General features: G+C 33.8%; 1 protein-coding gene across 1 annotated transcript in view; it reads left to right on the forward strand.

Moving 5' to 3' along the window:
- LOC121377765 (transcription factor GATA-4-like) overlaps positions 1-18,505 on the forward strand; it is a 99,828-nt gene continuing 81,323 nt past the window's right edge. The window contains exon 1 of the mRNA XM_041505857.1: positions 1-131. The gene's annotated coding sequence lies outside the window, so the exon portion shown is untranslated. The remainder of the gene's footprint in view (positions 132-18,505) is intronic.

Below are 18,505 nucleotides of genomic sequence, written 5' to 3' on the forward strand. Positions count from 1 at the left end.
TTGTAAACGTGTGTAAACAGTTATCGTCGACGTGTGCTGGTGTGTCAAAAGAAAAAAGAGGCCAATTTTGACAAGAGAAAGTCGCCGTCTGTAAAGCAGACGAGAATAGAGCAAGAATATTGCAGTTAAAGGTAAGACACTTTTAATATATATATATAGAGTTATTTCGATTATTGGAGGGTTTTATTTTACAAGTGAAACAAGTCAAATAAAAGACAGTGTTGAGATTAATAAAGTAGCGATGGCATTAGGGTGAAGGTGTAAGGAAAGGAGATATTAAATATTGTTTCTCCGCACATTAAATAATTGATATCCACACATTAAATCATTGATATTCACATATTATAATAATTGATATCCACACATTAAATAATTGTATCAGCACATTAAATCATTGGTATCCACACATTAAATAATTGATATCCACACATTAAATCATTGATATCCAAACATATTAAATAATTGGTATCCACACCTTAAATCATTGGTATCCACACATTAAATCATTGATATCCAAACATTAAATAATTGATATCTACACATTAAATCATTGATATCCACACATTAAATCATTGGTATCCAAACATTAAATCATTGATATCCACACATTAAATCATTGGTATCCAAACATTAAATCATTGATATCCAAACATATTAAATTATTGGTATCCACACATTAAACCATTGGTATCCAAACATTAATTGATTTTTAACAAAATATTTTATGGGTGAAAAATGTTACATGAGTTTTAATGAACACTTCACGAAAACTTTAACAACTTTTAATCAGTTTTTATCGATATTAAATTTATTGATAGATACATAACTGGTTTACTCAGAATTTCAAAAACTTTGAATAAGGGGTATAAATGGATTTATAACTCACAAACAAATTGTATTGGAAGACCCAATGAAGAAAACCGTTTATGAGGTGTATCGCTCATTGTATTTCATTGGTGTATAATTATATAGATATATCTATAGACAGATAGATAGACAGATAGACAGATAGACAGATACATAGATAGACAGCTTGATATATATATATATATATATATCTATATATATATATATATATATATATATATATATATATATATATATAGATGAGTAAATAGATATGCAAGTTATATTATCGCAAATATAAATACAAATAGATATACTGTTGTATATTATAATGTTATAATTATTATTTTCCATAAACAACAGAACAAGATGAATACTTCTCTCTGACATTACCATAGCACATTTCTGGGACAATAAACTATTTATAAAAAAGAAAAAGAAACAAGACGAGCACAAACAGATAATAAGCAATACGCCTTTTTGTTTATTGTTGTATTATGATATGTACATGACTATACATTATTAAATATGCAAAAAGCTTTTAAAAATAAACAAAGACAGACAGATACAAAAACAAATTAATGAAAGTATGAGGCAAGAGGAAGCAGACAAATCCCGATATATACATATACATACATACATACATATTATATATATATATATATATATATATATATATATATATATATATATATATATATATATATATATATATTATATATAATATATATATAGGTATGTATATATATAGATAGATAGATAAATATATACAATACAACAATAAAAAAGAAGAAACAAACAAACAAACAAACGCATAAATAATCAAAATAAATATATAGTAATCAAATTAGAAAAATAACACGACACATCAAAATATGTTAATTACACTTCTATTAACAACATGAATGTTTCAACTTTAAAAAAGTAACACTGAGCAGTTTGTGCTATTCTTTTTCAAGAAATACATAACAAAATACCACGAAAGATAACGTGTCTACAATACAAGACAACAGAGCTATCTGTATATTAAAATAAATTCAGACAACTAAAGATCTTTGTTTGAATATCAAATGTTTAAAAGATCAATTTGGATGTCTATTACTTTAAAGGCTTAGTACGTTGGATAGAAAAATATTCAACATACAAACGTATTTTGAAACTAAAACGTTTCGGTTATCGTATATCGCGGTGACCGAATGGTTGCAAATGTCGTCTGGGAACTGCGGGCCATTTGGTTCCCAAGGTTCGAGTCCCAGCAACGGCATGAGAAACTTTGTGAGGCTAAAAAGGATTATATCCCCTGAGCCTGTGTTTTTATATATCTGTATGTACTAGTCAAACCCGATATACAATACGAAATATAGATATGCATACATCTATAGATACATAATTTGTGATTGCACATATATCTGCACATACACAATATATCTAGAGTTTCATCGCCCGCTATGTACTGTAGCTTTAGTAGAAGGAAGGAAATGTTTTATTTAACGACGCACTCAACACATTTTATTTACGGTTATATGGCGTCAGACAAATGGTTATACCGTTAAGGACAACAAAGATACTGAGAGAGGAAACCCGCTGTCGCCACTTCATGGGCTACTCTTTTCGATTAGCAGCAAGGGATCTTTTATATGCACCATACCACAGACAGGATAGTACATACCACGGCTTTTGGTACACCAACTGTGGAGCACTGGCTGGAACGAGAAACATCCCAATGGGGCGACCGACGGGGATCGATCCTAGATCGACCACGCATCAAAGGAACGCTTTACCACTGGACTACGTCCCGCCCCGTAGCTTTAGTAGCTTTATACATTAAAATTCTATATTACCAAATGTAATACACATTTATAATAACAACCGTCGTGTGCCGATAATTGCGAGAATATAAACAGTACCGCCAACAGACAGAATGACTACGAAACCACTTGATAGCTACTACATATACTCAACGGAATTAATAAAGGGCCAGTAATTTTGGTAATTCTCTGGCAGTGTCATATATTGTTGGTAACAAGTTTTCATCACAGCTGATCTCTAAACATTGTTTCAGTAAACACTGATCCATCACACAGGCAGACATCTTGCACACAGTAAGCTTTCGGTCATTTATTAAAACTGTCGAAATGCGCATTCGGTTAGGATTCATTCTACGTTGGTCCGTAACAATAATGTTCATTTTGATCGATCTCAATTGTTGTTTCAGTAATTCATTTTAAGAATTTCCCACGACGTCGGCATCCTACAACGCAAGAAGCTGCATTTTTCCATCATATTTAAAGACGAAAGCCAACAAATATTTACTGGCCCATACCTAATTTTGTTGAGTATAATATATAAGCACTTCAATTTGTCGATGGTTTTGCCGATCGGACATTCTTAACACCTAACAGTTTCCTTCCAAGGAAGCGAGTGTAGAATTGTTGACGCCATAGCTATATAGTAAGTTACTTACTGGTCGTAATGGATGAATGAATGAATGTTTATGACACGCCAGCACGAAAAACACATGAATTAATGATCACTGGCTTAGGAACCGTGGTACGGGGTTGGGGGTGTGGTGGGCGGGCAAGGGGGCATGTACCCCCCACGTTTCGTGATCCAGCATGTGTATGCATTTGTGTATGGCACCTTCCTACGCCCTTGATGAATGAATAAATTAATGAATAAATGAAGAGGGGTTGATTCTTCATCAAAACAAAAACAAACCAATATCAAAATTCAAGATGTAAATTAAAATACAGAATAAAGAGCTGTGGAAAATATAAATATCTCAAGTAAATAAAAATAAAAAACCCTTTCTTACAGAGGCGAAATATAATTTCATAGTAGATAAATCGCCTGATGTACCAAGGGTCATAGGATCGATCGCCGTCGGTGGAGTCTTCAGGTTTATTCCCATCCCAATCAGTGCCCCATGACTGGCATATCAAAGGGCGTGGTGTGTGCTGTCATGTCTGTAATAACTGTACACCGATTACTTGTTACAACACAATTTGTGACTGTTTAGAACGTTAAAAAAGACGACATGACTTGTGTGTTGTACATAAGTTTTTGAAAATATCCTTTGAAAATAAAAAATAAGGGATTTTGATTAAAATATAGTTACATGTTAGCAAATCATATAGAGATGAGGTTTTGTTCAGTTGGTACAGCGCTGTACTGAGTTTCATGACCATTTGTCGTGGGATAGACTCGCCAGCTTTTCCCGTCCCAACCAGCGCTCCACAAATTGTGTAACAAAGGTCGTGGGATGTGCTGTCTTGTCTGTTGGAAAGTTAAAATAAAAGATCCCTGGCTCCTGCTAATAATAAAAAAAAAAGACCATAAAACAAAACAACAACAACAACAACAAAAACAAAACCCGACAATAACAACAATAACAATAACAAACACAACGACAAGGTGGTATTTATCAGATTTATCGAATGTTTGACATTAGCTATAAGCTGGTGATTAATTAATTAAGACAAGATAAGACAAGACTAGGCTAGACTAGACACAATTCTTTATTAATCGATGTGTTCTAGCACTGGCGAAGGAAACGGGGTGGGGGTGGGGGTGGTGGTGTGGGCAAGGGGGTATGTGCCCCCCACTTTTCAGATATTTTGCTATATATTTGCTTTATGATAGTGTAAAAGTGTGTAAATATACAATTGTAACCCCCCCCCCCCCCCCCCCCCCCCCCCCCCCCTTTTTGGCACCTTCCTACGCCACTGTCAAGTGATGTCGTTAAAGAAAACAAACTCTAGTAAAAGACACAGGGTTGGAAGGGAAGTGTGCAGATTTAATATAAAAGATAAATACTTATTACTACAGTAGGCCAATGGCCTTCGAGCACATACAAACATAATATCATTTAAACATAATTATTAAGTTACAATGACACGAGTCACTAACGAATTAACGATAATGTGATTATTAATTTCTAAACAACATTTATTAATAGGTTTTTAAAAAAATATTTTCAAAAACAAATATGTTGTCATATGGTTCTATTATTTATTAACAATAATATATTCCAAGCGACAAACGTTAACTCTAATTTACACACCTTTAGTGGTTTCCTCGAGAATCCTAGGTATAAGTATAAAATACTCAAACAACATTACAGGGACATTCCTGAGTTTGCTGCAATTTTTAAGATGTTATCGATTAACAGAGACTTTTTAATGATTGTAATTTCATATCAAATATATTTTTCTGCATAAAATATTAGTGGCTGTATATTAAACGTGTTTCTGATCGTTCTACTATTTATACTAGGTTAAATTTCATTTTATTTCCTAAAAGAGTCTTTCGTACGTACGAAATTATTTGAAGACAAAATCCAGTTTGGGCTTTTTACAAATATTAAGACGACCAGAAACACGTTGAATATACAGATACTGATATTCTAAACACGAAAATATATTTAATATGTAAGATTAATCGTAGAAATATTTTATTAGTCGGAAACATCTTATAATGCAGCAAACTCAGGAATGTCCCTTTAATCATTTATTCATTTAGCAGCAAGTTCTTTGTCACTATAGAGATCTATTGTAGTTGAAATTCAAACTTTGACGTAACGTATTCTGTCGGCCACCCTTATTGGATGTGTTAATAATATAAATTATTTAATGTAATTTCTGTAGGCATGTAATTCTAGGTATAATATTTATATTTTAGAAGAAAAATTAATATACCTTTGTGATCATTATGCAAATTACGGACAGTTTCAATAATGAAAATATATATATTTTAAGAGATTTTCTGTAGCTGTTATAAGCATACAGATACTAAAATAACATTTAAATGACGTAAAACACGAATACAAATAGCATTATATTAAAACATTATAAAATATTATTTTTATTAATAATATTTTCTTAAAGACAGATATAAATTATAACTGTTCATTCTATATTATAATATATTATTATATTGTTACTGTTTCTGTTTTGATACATTTATTGCATGCATTATTTACTTAAAACGAAAGAAATTCTTTTTGCGGTGTCTGGCAATGCTGGAGGGGTGAAATTCTAATTTACCCCCCACTGAGGCATATCGTGCTTTCCGGATCACTTGTTCCGATTTATCCCCAACTGGCCACTTCGACTTGAGATGAAACGTGCTTGATTACTGCGGACCGGGCCGCGATCCGGGCCAGCGTCTTCAGCATGGCTTCATCCGTGCCTGACATTCCTTCAGATTGTGACATCAGAGTTAGCTTCTGCATGAAAGCAGACTCCTGTGATATTTAGGGAACAACAAGAATGTGTGTTTAGCGACATCTTAGTAGGCTGTTTTGTGTCTAAAAATTTGGTTCTTTTGTAACTTTATTTTTGTAACTAATGGTGCCACATTTATTTATTTATTTATTTATTTATGGGTTTTTATTTTTTATTTTTTTTATTTAATGATACGGACCTGTGAAGTAGTAAAATCAGTTGCTCGTCTACTTAGAAGTTACTAAGAAAGCATTTTGTATTAATTAATTAATTAATTAATTTATTTATTTTAAAATAAAGGCCTCTTGAGTACACCCCCTACACCAAAACCGCACACACCAAACATACCACCGCTTTCCCACTATTTAAAGTTACTAAGAAATAATGTCTTACTTTCTTTCTTTTTTATTTTACGATAAGGGCCTCTGAAGTCTTAAAATCCGTTTCCACATTACTTTAAGTCACTAACACACCATTTTATTTATTTATTTATTTATTTATTGATCTATTTTTATTCAATTCATTATTTATTTATTTAGTTACACATTCATGAATGTGAATTTAAATCGTCTTTACTAATGTTATTTTCTACAAACTTGATCACCCCTTGTCTATATATTTCAACTGTTTCCTAGGGTATTTACGCTTGTCCCCACTCTCATCCTGAAAATACTACACACCAAAAACTGTTCTGGTGAGAAAATTACGACACTCGTTACAAAAAAAGAAAAAAAAGAGAAAAAAAAAAGAGAGAAAAGTACACATGTAGCAATTATCTCTTTATGTAGTTCTCAAGAAAGAAGACCCAATTTAACACGACCCACTAACGAACTAAGACGTTTTTCCGTATTTCGCCATTTTCCAAACTGCTTTTTGGCACTTTGGAAAAGTTCGTCTATGTACGAATACTCACCGACCTGTCGACCGCCTACCGTGCGCGTGCTTTGATGCACGAGACGTACGTAAAATCATCGTCTCGCGCTGTCCGCGCGACAGGTGCGTGTGATCTGTAGTGAAATCCTGTGTGAAAATGTGTGGGGTTTTTTTTTCCTCTCAGAAAATTTGTATATAAAATTATTTTTCAAAGTGTTTAATGGCCGCAGATTTGATTTAGAGACAGTTTTCGCCGCCGCCGTTTCGTAACTAGATATCGCGTTTGGTTTTCGGTGGACGTTTTCGCTGTTATAAAGACGTCAGTGCCGAACTAACACGGGCGATAGTTTGCGAAAACGATGACGTTTTATGAGTTTACTCTTTCAACAAGCCGTATGTCTAACTTCCGCGTGTACTATCATGATTTCGAAGAAAAAAAGTTAAGAAGAAAAAGTAATGAAAAAAAAAAAAAATTACCTCACCAAACTTGAATGAAAAATCTCATTCACCCATAAATAGTAAGGTAGGGCATTTCGTGCAATTTCGGATATAGGTAAAATACCTTTTTATTCTTCTAAGTTCCTGTAAGTTCTTCTAAGTTCATTTTCCGATATAATAACAATAGAACAGTCAGATTTCGTTAAACAATTCATTCGAATACGAATAAACTTGAACATTATGGTACGGATATGCTTATATTATAGCATGCTTTAGGTGTGTCCGCCTAAATGTGTGTGAGGCTATGATAATTAAAATAAAATGCAAAACTACACTCACACACGGACCCCCCCCCCCCCCCCCCCCCCCCCACACACACACAAGCACGAAAAGCAAAAGAAAACCAACAACAAACAAAACAAGTAAAAGAAAGAAAAAAAGAAGACCCCCCCCCCCCCCCCCAATTCCCTTTCTTAGTTTGCACTGTAGCCCGAGTACTCTTACGTTCGAGAGCTCGACGGATATTTACAGTTACGACCCCCTTCTCTCTCTCTCTCTCTTTCTCTTTCGCTCTCTCTCTCTCTCTCTCTCTCTCTCTCTCTCTCTCTCTCTCTCTCTCTCTCTCTCTCTCTCTCTCTCTCTCTCTCTCTCTCTCTCTCTCTCTCTCTCTCTCTCTCTCATTATGCATGCACCATTATTAAAAAGCCTAGCTATATTTATTAAAAGATTATCTAGCCTTGTGAACTGATGTTTCTCCGCATATTTTAGCTATTTTGATTACATATCTTGTGTTCTATGTTAACTATAGATATTTCTATGTTGACGCCTGTTCTTGTCATGTATTTTAATTAATAATATGTATTTGAAGTGTCCTCTTGTTACACATTGTAATGTGTCTGAGTGTTGTTTAATAAATCTTGAAATCTTTAATGGCTGAGTACTCGGACTATTTGCACGGTATCCAAACTCAATTAAGTAAAAACTATTTTTTAGAAACTCCAAAACATATCATTATTTGAATACAAATATTTAATATTCAGAATAAACTTACTAACTGACACAGTAGAAAAAAAGTTTTTAAAAAAGTAACAATAATAGTTGTTTGTGTATAAAATAGTTAACATTCAGAATATGTTTAACAAATTACATCGACCAACTGGATCCTTTGTTTAAGTTTTGAAACCCATTACCTTTTCCTTCTTTTCTTTTAAATCTAAGAAAAACAACCCGTGCAAATTTTGGTTACTATGTGAAGTACAGAGATACGTTCAGAAAGAAAACTATCGCTTTACGCATGATACATTTAAGTCATGAAATTTAAAGAGACAGACCCTAGTTTTTAACCACTAAGGCATATTTTTCACTATTAGAGCCGTTTATGATCACTGAAATCAAACATTACTTATATTTTATTGTTTAGATTATCCATTTCCGTAGAACCGAAGTGTTTCTGGTCATTCTGTTGTTTCTAATATCACAAAATGCATTTTTAATAGTTTGAAAAACGCATGTGCGTCTGAGAAGTAGCGGTTATTGATTCGAGTTCTAGTGTATTTTTTAAGGATATTCCCGGTTTTAACGTCACAGACACGTCGTTCACTCTCTCATAACTTTATCCAAATGTGTTACAGGTTTGTAGGTTAACTAAACTTATAAACAAACATTTTATTTTTGCCAAAAAATATACATTTTGTAGGCATACATACATATTTATATATAAAATAATGTAATGTGCACACTGCGGGGAATGGTATGTAGCATTGGGTTACAATCGATAAAATTCTATAGTAAATGGGTAATGCATGCATAGCAATACTATACAATATAATAGCATATGTCATGTATCAATGTTGTCTGTTCTATGCGTGGTAGCAGTTTTCAAATACTTACACAGTTTAATTAGCCGTTTTGAATTGTCGCTGGGCAGTAGTTGCGTTAATTTAAATGTTGATGGTTTATTGTAATAAAAAGGTTTAATATATTTATCTCTTATGTTACTGAAGAAAGGACACACTAGAACAAAGTGATATTCGTCTTCTACTACATTCATATTGCACAGACGACACATTCTATTGTTCCTGTCAATATTATGGTATCTATAAAGAGATTATGGGAAGATAATCTATATGTACTCAAGATATTTTGTATTTCAAGGCAATAGGTTTCTGAAGATACTGTTGTAAGCAATAATTATTAACAACGAATTTGTATAACAGACATTTTGGAGAATTGTTGAATACAGCATACATAGATTGGATAAATTGATCAGTCATTCTCTGTTTGAATAGTGATATAAATGTATTGCGATTTTCTACATTTTGATTATACCATATGTGACCAAAACCATTAGTGAGAAGCAGGTCTCTTATTTGACTAACCCAGTTAACAGAACGTGGTTTTCTTATGCACTCGTCATATAGGGTGTTATAACACTCTTTCAAAATACAGTTATCTGTATTCAACAAATGTATCCAATATTTAACAATACGGAAGTTCCTACTTATGTACAAAGGTGATCTACCTAATTCAAAATAGACCATCATATTAGTAGTGCTCCTTTTCACGCCTAAAATACGTTTACAGAATTGTAAATGTAGGATCTCGTGACTATTTACTTTGTTAAAACCCCAAACTTCACAGCCATAATTTAAAATACTGCTAACATATGTATCAAACAGTGATAGTAATGTTTCTGCATTTAAGAAATAGTTACTAGTTTTACCAAATAGTGTCCATTTTTACGAGTTGAAACTAGGGCCTGCGCCTTTAATTATCACGTCGAGAAGTATACTACATGCATTTTTGAGGTTTAACAGGTACCCGGATGCTATGCCGCACCGAGTGACCCCGGTAGATAAACGACATAATATTTGAGCAAGGATTATTCTCTTAATTGCGAGTTTCTTTTCATTTATCTGTCACGAACTCGGTGACCTACGGCCGACGACAATTCACTGCTACCATGTTCTATAGTGACGAAAAATCGTCCTTCAGACTGCAGAGGTAGGAAGGAAGGAAATGTTTTATTTAACGACGCACTCAACACATTTTATTTACGGTTATATGGCGTCGGACATATGGTTAAGGACCACACAGATATTGAGAGAGGAAACCTGCTGTCGCCACTTCATGGGCCACTCTTTTTTATTAGCAGCAAGGCCTCTTTTATATGCACCGTCCCACAGACAGGATAGCACATATAACGACCTTTGGTGTTCCAGTCGTGGTGCACTGGCTGGAGCGAGAAATAACCCAATGGGCCCACCGACGGGGATCAATCCCAAACCGACTGCGCACCAAGCGAGCACTTTACCACTGGGCTACGTCTCTCCCCTACAGAGGTAGGAATTTAGCTCAGTCACTGTGGTACGACTGGTGTTTTAAAGGCCACGGTAAGTGCTGTCCTGTCAATGGGGAAATGTGTATAAAATAACCTTAGCAGATTTATTACAAAACTACATGTCAGAATTTCCAAATATTTGACATCCAATGTACTCTAGTGGTGGCGTTAAACATAAACAAACTTTTAATTTTAGCTCAGTAGTAGAGCGCTGTTATACTAATTCATTAACGCAATACAATTGCAGTTGTGTTACTTCATTCATTGCTTTATATTTGTTTTACATGGTATAGCGAATATAATATTTAGTGTTTGAGTGTAGTTAAACGCATATTGTCACAGACCACTGACCTATTTAAAGGCATATTGTCACAGACCACTGACCTATTTAAAGGCATATTGTCACAGACCACTGACCTATTTAATGGTCTAACATAGTATTACCTGAACAAAAATAATCTGATTTGTCCATAAATGTACTTTATTCAACCATCTTCATAACCACCTTACTCCATTTATTAATGACATTTTGTAAAAATAACTGAATTATGGCAATGGTCCATAATTCAAAAACTAAAATTGCCGAGAGGGATGACATGGATTTCACTCCATCATGGTTCAGTTAAGGTGATGCGATAGATAGATTTAGTTTCCAACAATTAATGTAAGATTTATTTAGTATCCATTTTAGAGAAATAAGGTCCTTAAATCCGTGACAGTATGCCTTTAAAAATACGTTCGTTCGTTCGTTCGCTCGTAATTATATTTTACGTACCGATAAAACCACGCTCATTCGCAAAATAAACCCACCCACTAGTTCGTCCCTTAAATGGTATCCGTGAACTCATTGATTATTAATTTTTAATTTCAACTGTCTTAGAGTTTATTTTAAACGTCTGTAATTACATATCAAACATATTTGTCTGCATGAAATATTAGTGGCTGTATATTAAACGTGTTTCTGGTCGTTCTAATATTTGTACTAGATTACATTTCATTTTATTTCCTAAATTATTTTTAAAAAATGTTTTGTTATGTACGAAATTATTTGAAGACAAGATCCAGTTTGGGCTCCTCACAAATATTAAACCCAATAGCCGATGTGTATGTTTGTGCTGGGGTGTCGTTAAACATTCATTCATTCATTCTTACAAATATTAAGGCGACCAGAAACACATTGAATATACAGACACTGATATTCTAAGCAAGAAAATGTATTTAATGCGTATTTTTAGACGTTAAAATATTTTTTACAATGCAAGAAACTCAGGACAGTCACTTTAAAGCTGAAATATTTCTGTATCAGCTTTGTTGGAGGGTACATAGATCAAATGCATTTCTTTATCTCTTAAACCGCACCTAGATCAACGGTGCCCCCCATACAAAATGTATCAATAGGTTGTAGTATGATCTTACTCCGTCTAGTATTGAATGAACTCACAGATAAAAAAACATACCTACTTACGTTTCATTTCATTTCGACTTATTTTTGTGCTTATATCCAATTAAGGTTCAAGCACGCTGTCCTGGGCACACTTCTCAACTATCTGGGCTGTCTGTCCAGGACAGTGGGTTAGTGATTAATTGTTAGTGGTTAGTGAGATAGAAGAGGGTGTAGTGGTTTTACACCTACCCAATGAGTCGTTAAAACTCGCTCTGCGTAGGAGCCGGTACCGGATTGCGAACCCTGTACCTACCAGCCGTATGTCCGATGGCTTAAACACGACGCCACCGAGGCCGGTTATTCTTTCAAAATTACTTACTACTCCTGGCGGTGTGAGAGTTACCTCCCCATTCAAATGGTTTTACAAATGAATTATTGTGTGTTCTGGCGACAAAACATTTTGTTAGATAAGTACAGCGTTGCTGTGTTAATTTTTTTGGACCGTGAGAAAAAACCCCCAGAGAAAGATCCGGAATGGCGCAATAATATACGACGAGATGTAAATAAGGTGCCACTCCTAAAACGGATTCTTTATAATTAGAGGTTTAATTTAAAGTTAATAAAGGTGTGTTGAAAGTAAAATGATGTTTATTAATGAACACACGATATAAGAATTGAATATATAAGTGTTGTTAAGATAATAAGTAATATATAATGTAATAATGCATTGCAGTAGCCTGCAATGCAATGGAATACCAATGTAATTCAATACAATGGAATAGCAATGTAATTCAATACAATGGAATAGCAATGCAATTCAATACAATGGAATACCAATGTAATTCAATACAATGGAATAGCAATGCAATGCAATGCAATGCAATGCAATGCAATGCAATGCAATGCAATGCAATAGCAATGCAATGGAATAGTAATGCAATGCAATGGAATGGAATAGCAATGTAATGCAATGCAATGGAATAGCAATGTAATGCAATGCAATGGGATAGCAATGTAATGCAATGCAATGGAATAGCAATGTAATGCAATACAATGGAATAGCAATGCAATGGAATAGCAATGCAATGCAATGCAATGGAATAGCAATGTAATGGAATAGCAATGTAATGGAATAGCAATGCAATGCAATGCAATAGCAATGTAATGCAATGCAATGCAATGGAATAGCAATGTAATGCAATGCAATGGAATAGCAATGTAATGCAATGCAATGGAATAGCAATGCAATGCAATACAATGGAATAGCAATGTTATGGAATAGCAATGCAATGCAATGGAAGAGCAATGTAATGTAATGCAATGCAATAGAATAGCAATGTAATGCAATGGAATAGCAATGTAATGCAATGGAATAGCAATGTAATGCAATACAATGGAATAGCAATGTAATGCAATGCCGTGCGATGTAATGCAATGTAATATAATATATGCATAATGTAATCTAATATATAAGTTTATAAGTTACTATGTATATTATTCAAAACACGTGACAGTGAAGACGAATCACTATAAATCATCTAATCTGTTACTAAGAGGATGAAAGAGAGAGAGAGAGAGAGAGAGAGAGAGAAATAGAACAAAGAAACAAACATTTTTATTTCTAAGACAATTACACCTATTTTCTAACACGACATCAGTATTTATTATACGCCCCTGTCACTCTAAATTTCATCCGCATGTCAGAACATGGCAGCTAATTGATTCGAAGTATTTATGTTTCTATTAAATAATTGCCAAATAACACAAACATTAAAACCCATATTATTTAACTAACCCCCGGAGAGCCATGTTAGACAAGTTTATTTTCTCCGACGGAGTTCTTCAAGGGGAGTTAATTCTAACGTTGATCAGCCACACCTCTTCAATTAGACTGGGATTGATACGGTGAGAAATAAACACAACCATATTTAAAGTTCAGCAAACACTGTTTTATCGTAAAGAGCCACAATCGACCCATATTCGTCAACCTGGTTTGTTAAAGCTGCTATTTAAGGGAGTGCCTAAAACGTTCGCCCTTAAACAGCCGACTGCTTCATACAGATACATTTTTCGTCCCTTTTAGATTGTTTACGACAGATAAGAGCCCTCCTAAAATAGGTAGTTACTTAGGACGAGACGGTGGGGGGAGGGGGAGGGGGGCTTGCTAAATCCTCAAATTCGGGCAAAAATGATAGAGATTATCGTACAAAATGAGCTGGTCTAAAACCTTTTCATCATGTATTTCTGTTATTTTTCCCACAATATTAGTTGTAATCTATAGCAAAATACTAATATGAGTAAATGTTGTTATACAGATTCGGGCATTTACGTTTAATTCAGCCTCTCCCATCACAAAAATTATACAGATTCGGGCATTTACGTTTAATTCAGCCTCCCCCATCACAAAAATTATACAGATTCGGGCATTTACGTTTAATTCAGCCTCCCCCATCACAAAAATTATACAGATTCGGGCATTTACGTTTAATTCAGCCTCCCCCATCACAAAAATTATACAGATTCGGGCATTTATGTTTAATTCAGCCTCCCCCATCACAAAAATTATACAGATTCGGGCATTTATGTTTAATTCAGCCTCCCCCATCACAAAAATTATACAGATTCGGGCATTTATGTTTAATTCAGCCTCCCCCATCACAAAAATAGACGCCCGTACGTTTATGTTTAATACAAGTGAGGTTTTTTTTTACAGTGTTATGTGATTACACAGAACAGGCTCGTGACAATTGAAAATTATTTCACTCAGGATATCAGCATGATACGAAATGGAAGCTCGTTTAATATCCTATAACTATTATGTATTAAATACATTTTCGTGTTTAAAATGTCAATGTCTGTGTAAACGTTTTTTTAAATTTTGTTATCCTAATGTTTGTAGTAGACAAAACTGTAATTGATCCACAAATAAACATTTATACCAGGAAGGAAAGAATGGAAATGTTTTATTTAACGACGCACTCAACACATTTTATTTACGGTTATATGGCGTCAGACATATGGTTATGGACCACACAGATATTAATAGAGGAAACCCGCTGTCGCCACTTCATAGGCTACTCTTTTCGAGTAGCAGCAAGGGATCTTTTATATGCACCATCCCACAGACAAGGTAATACATACCACGGCCTTTGATATACCAGTAGTTGTGCACTGGCTGGAACGAGAAATTATTAGGAAGGAAGAAGAAATATGAGATACCGCAAACATTAGGACGACACAAAACACATTGGATATACATAAACTGATAAATCTAATTCAAAACAACATTCAAGATGTTACAAGTCATTGAAATTTTTTTTTTTTTTACTATTTAGAAATATGTTACCATGGTTGCAAACTCAAGATAGTTCTTTTATATGTCTTTTTTCTCGTTCCAACCAGAGCACCACAACTGGTCAAAGGCCGTGGTATGTGTTTTCCTGTCTGTGGGAAAGAGCATGTAAAAGATCCCTTGCTGCGTTAGGAAAAATGTAGCGGGTTTTCTCTGATGACTATGAGTCGGAATTACCAAATGTTTGACATCCAGCAGCGGATGATTAATTAATTAATGTGCTCCAGTGGTGTCATTAAACAAAACAAACTTTTTTTATATGACTTGAAAAGGACATACCCTAGTTTCAGCCCATGAAAATGCACACTAAGTTTAGTTAATCTACAAATCTGTAACACATTTGGATAAAGTTACAATTGAGTCACACATGAGTCTGTGACTTTGAAATACCCTCTAAAATTAGACTAAAACTCGACTCCATAACTGTTCCTTCTCAGACGCACGTGCGTTTTTAAAAATATGAGAAATACATTTTGTGATATTAAAAACACCAGGATGACCAAAAACACTTCGAATGTACGGAAATGGATAATATAAACAATACAATCTAAGTAAAGTATGACTTCAGGTATCAAAAACGGCTCTAATAGTAAAAAATATGCCTTAGTGTTTAAAAACTATGGTATGTTCCTTTAAACATATGACAAAATATAAAATGTTTATGCATACTCTGAACAAGGTATTTTAAAAAAGGCATTCCTAACTTTTTAGCACTTGCTAAAGGGACATACCCTAGTTTTTAAACACTAAGATATATTTTTGACTATTATAGCCGTTTTTGATAACTGAAATCATACTCTACTTAGATTTTATTGTTTAGATTGTCCATTTCCGTACATTCGAAGTGTCTTTGGTTATCCTAGTGTTTTTAATATCACAAAATGTATTTATCATATGTGTAAAAACGCACGTGCGTCTTAGAAGTAACAGTTATGGAGTCGAGTTTTAGTCTATTTTTAGAGGGTATTTCACCATTTCAAAGTCACAGACTCATGTTTCACTCAATTGTAACTTTATCCAAATGTGTTTCAGGTTTGTAGATTAACTAAACTTAGTGTTAATTTTCACGGGTTGAAACAAGGGTCTGTCCCTTTAACTTGCTTGCAGCTAAAGTAACTTTACGTCTTCATTACATATGTTTGCTTGGATATCATCATCAATATATCCAAAGTGGTAATTCTAATGTGTGATATCCCAGTGATTTCACTTCTGATATATACAGCATCTATCTTCAATAGATGAGATTGCTAAGAGGTAAAAAACCCACCAAAAAACCCCAAGGCAATGTTTTATTTAACGACGCACTCAACACATTTTATTTACGGTTATATGGCGTCAGACATATGGTTAAGGAAGGACCACACATATATTGAGAGAGGAAACCCGCTGTCGCCACTTCTTGGGCTACTCTTTTCGATTAGCAGCAAGGCATATTTTATATGCACCATCACCACAGACATATTACATACTACGGCCTTTGTTACACCAGATATGAAACAGTGGCTGGATAACAACAACAACAATGTGAGATATTATATACATTACAACAGCCAGAACTATTTTTGATATACAGACATTTATATTCTAAACAAGAACAAAATTAACTTTAGTAACATGCTACGAATAAAATAAAAGAAACATCAAATATTTTATGAATAATAATTATTTTGTGGGGTTTTTTGTAGTTTTGTTTTTGGTTTTTTTTTCTCGCAATTTTGTCTTTAATTTTCAGTTACCATTTTTGTTATATGAGCAGTCTTGTAATATTTTTAAAATATGAATTGTAGTAAGTTTATTTATATTGTTTATTATATCTAACAAAACAGAGTTTGTTTATTTTGTTTAACGACACCACTGGAACACATTGATTTATTAATCATCGCTATTGGATGTCAAAGATTTGATAATTTCTACATATAGTCTTAAAGAGGAAACCTGCCACATTTTTCCATTAGTAGCATGGGATCTTTTATATGCACCATGCCATAGACAGGATAGCACATACCGCGGCCTTTGATATACCAGTCGTGGTGCACTGGCTTGGAACGTCTATCTAACAAGCACAACTTGTTAGTTGCCCACGCCGATGTCACGTATCTTAGAACAAGACTGCAGCTTCTTCCTTCGGAGACCTGTCTACTAAAATTATCTCTAAAACTGAAGAGTTCTTTGCAGGTTGCACTCGGCACTTGAGTTTGCAAGTGCCTGAAAATTGGTAGCCATCATTGACCGAAGTGTTACGATCAAACGATCCTTGTTGTTGCGGACCGTCTTTTTGCCTTTCCCGTGAGAACATTGAGACGAAACACAAAACGTAGCAAATTTTATAAAATTCATCATGTCTGCAACAGTTATACAAAGAATATATACAGATTTGTAAACTGTATTAAAACAAATTTCAACAGTCACACAAACAAAATATACCAAATTGTAGAATGTATGAACTTTATATGCAAACAGTTAGACAAAGCAAATACATAGATTTGTAAACTGCAATCACTTTGTTTTCAAACATTTACAAAAAGAAAATGCACAGAGTTGTAAACTGTATAAACTTTTTTTTATTTGCAAACAGTTACACAAGGCAAATACACAAAATTGTAAACTGTAAACACTTTGTTTCAAACGTTTACAAAAAGAAAATGCACAGAGTTGTAAAGTGTATAAACTTTTTTATTTTCATTTGCAAACAGTTACATAAAGCAAATACACAGAATTGTAAAATATAAAAACTTTATTTCAAACAAATGGACAAAGAAAATAGACATAGTTGTAAACTGTATAAACGTTTTTGTTTTTATTTGCAAACAGTTACACAAAGCAAATACACAGAATTGTAAAGTGTAAAAACTTTATTTTCAAACAGTTAGACAAAGAAAATAGACATAGTTGTAAACTGTATAAACGTTTTTGTTTTTATTTGCAAACAGTTACACAAAGCAAATACACAGAATTGTAAATTCTAAACACTTTATTTTCAAACAATTAGATAAAGAAAATACATAGAGTTGTAAACGGCATAAACTTAATTTTCAAACACTTACAAA

This window comes from Gigantopelta aegis, chromosome 7 (assembly GCF_016097555.1).
Source record: "Gigantopelta aegis isolate Gae_Host chromosome 7, Gae_host_genome, whole genome shotgun sequence".
NCBI lineage: Eukaryota > Metazoa > Mollusca > Gastropoda > Neomphalida > Peltospiridae > Gigantopelta > Gigantopelta aegis.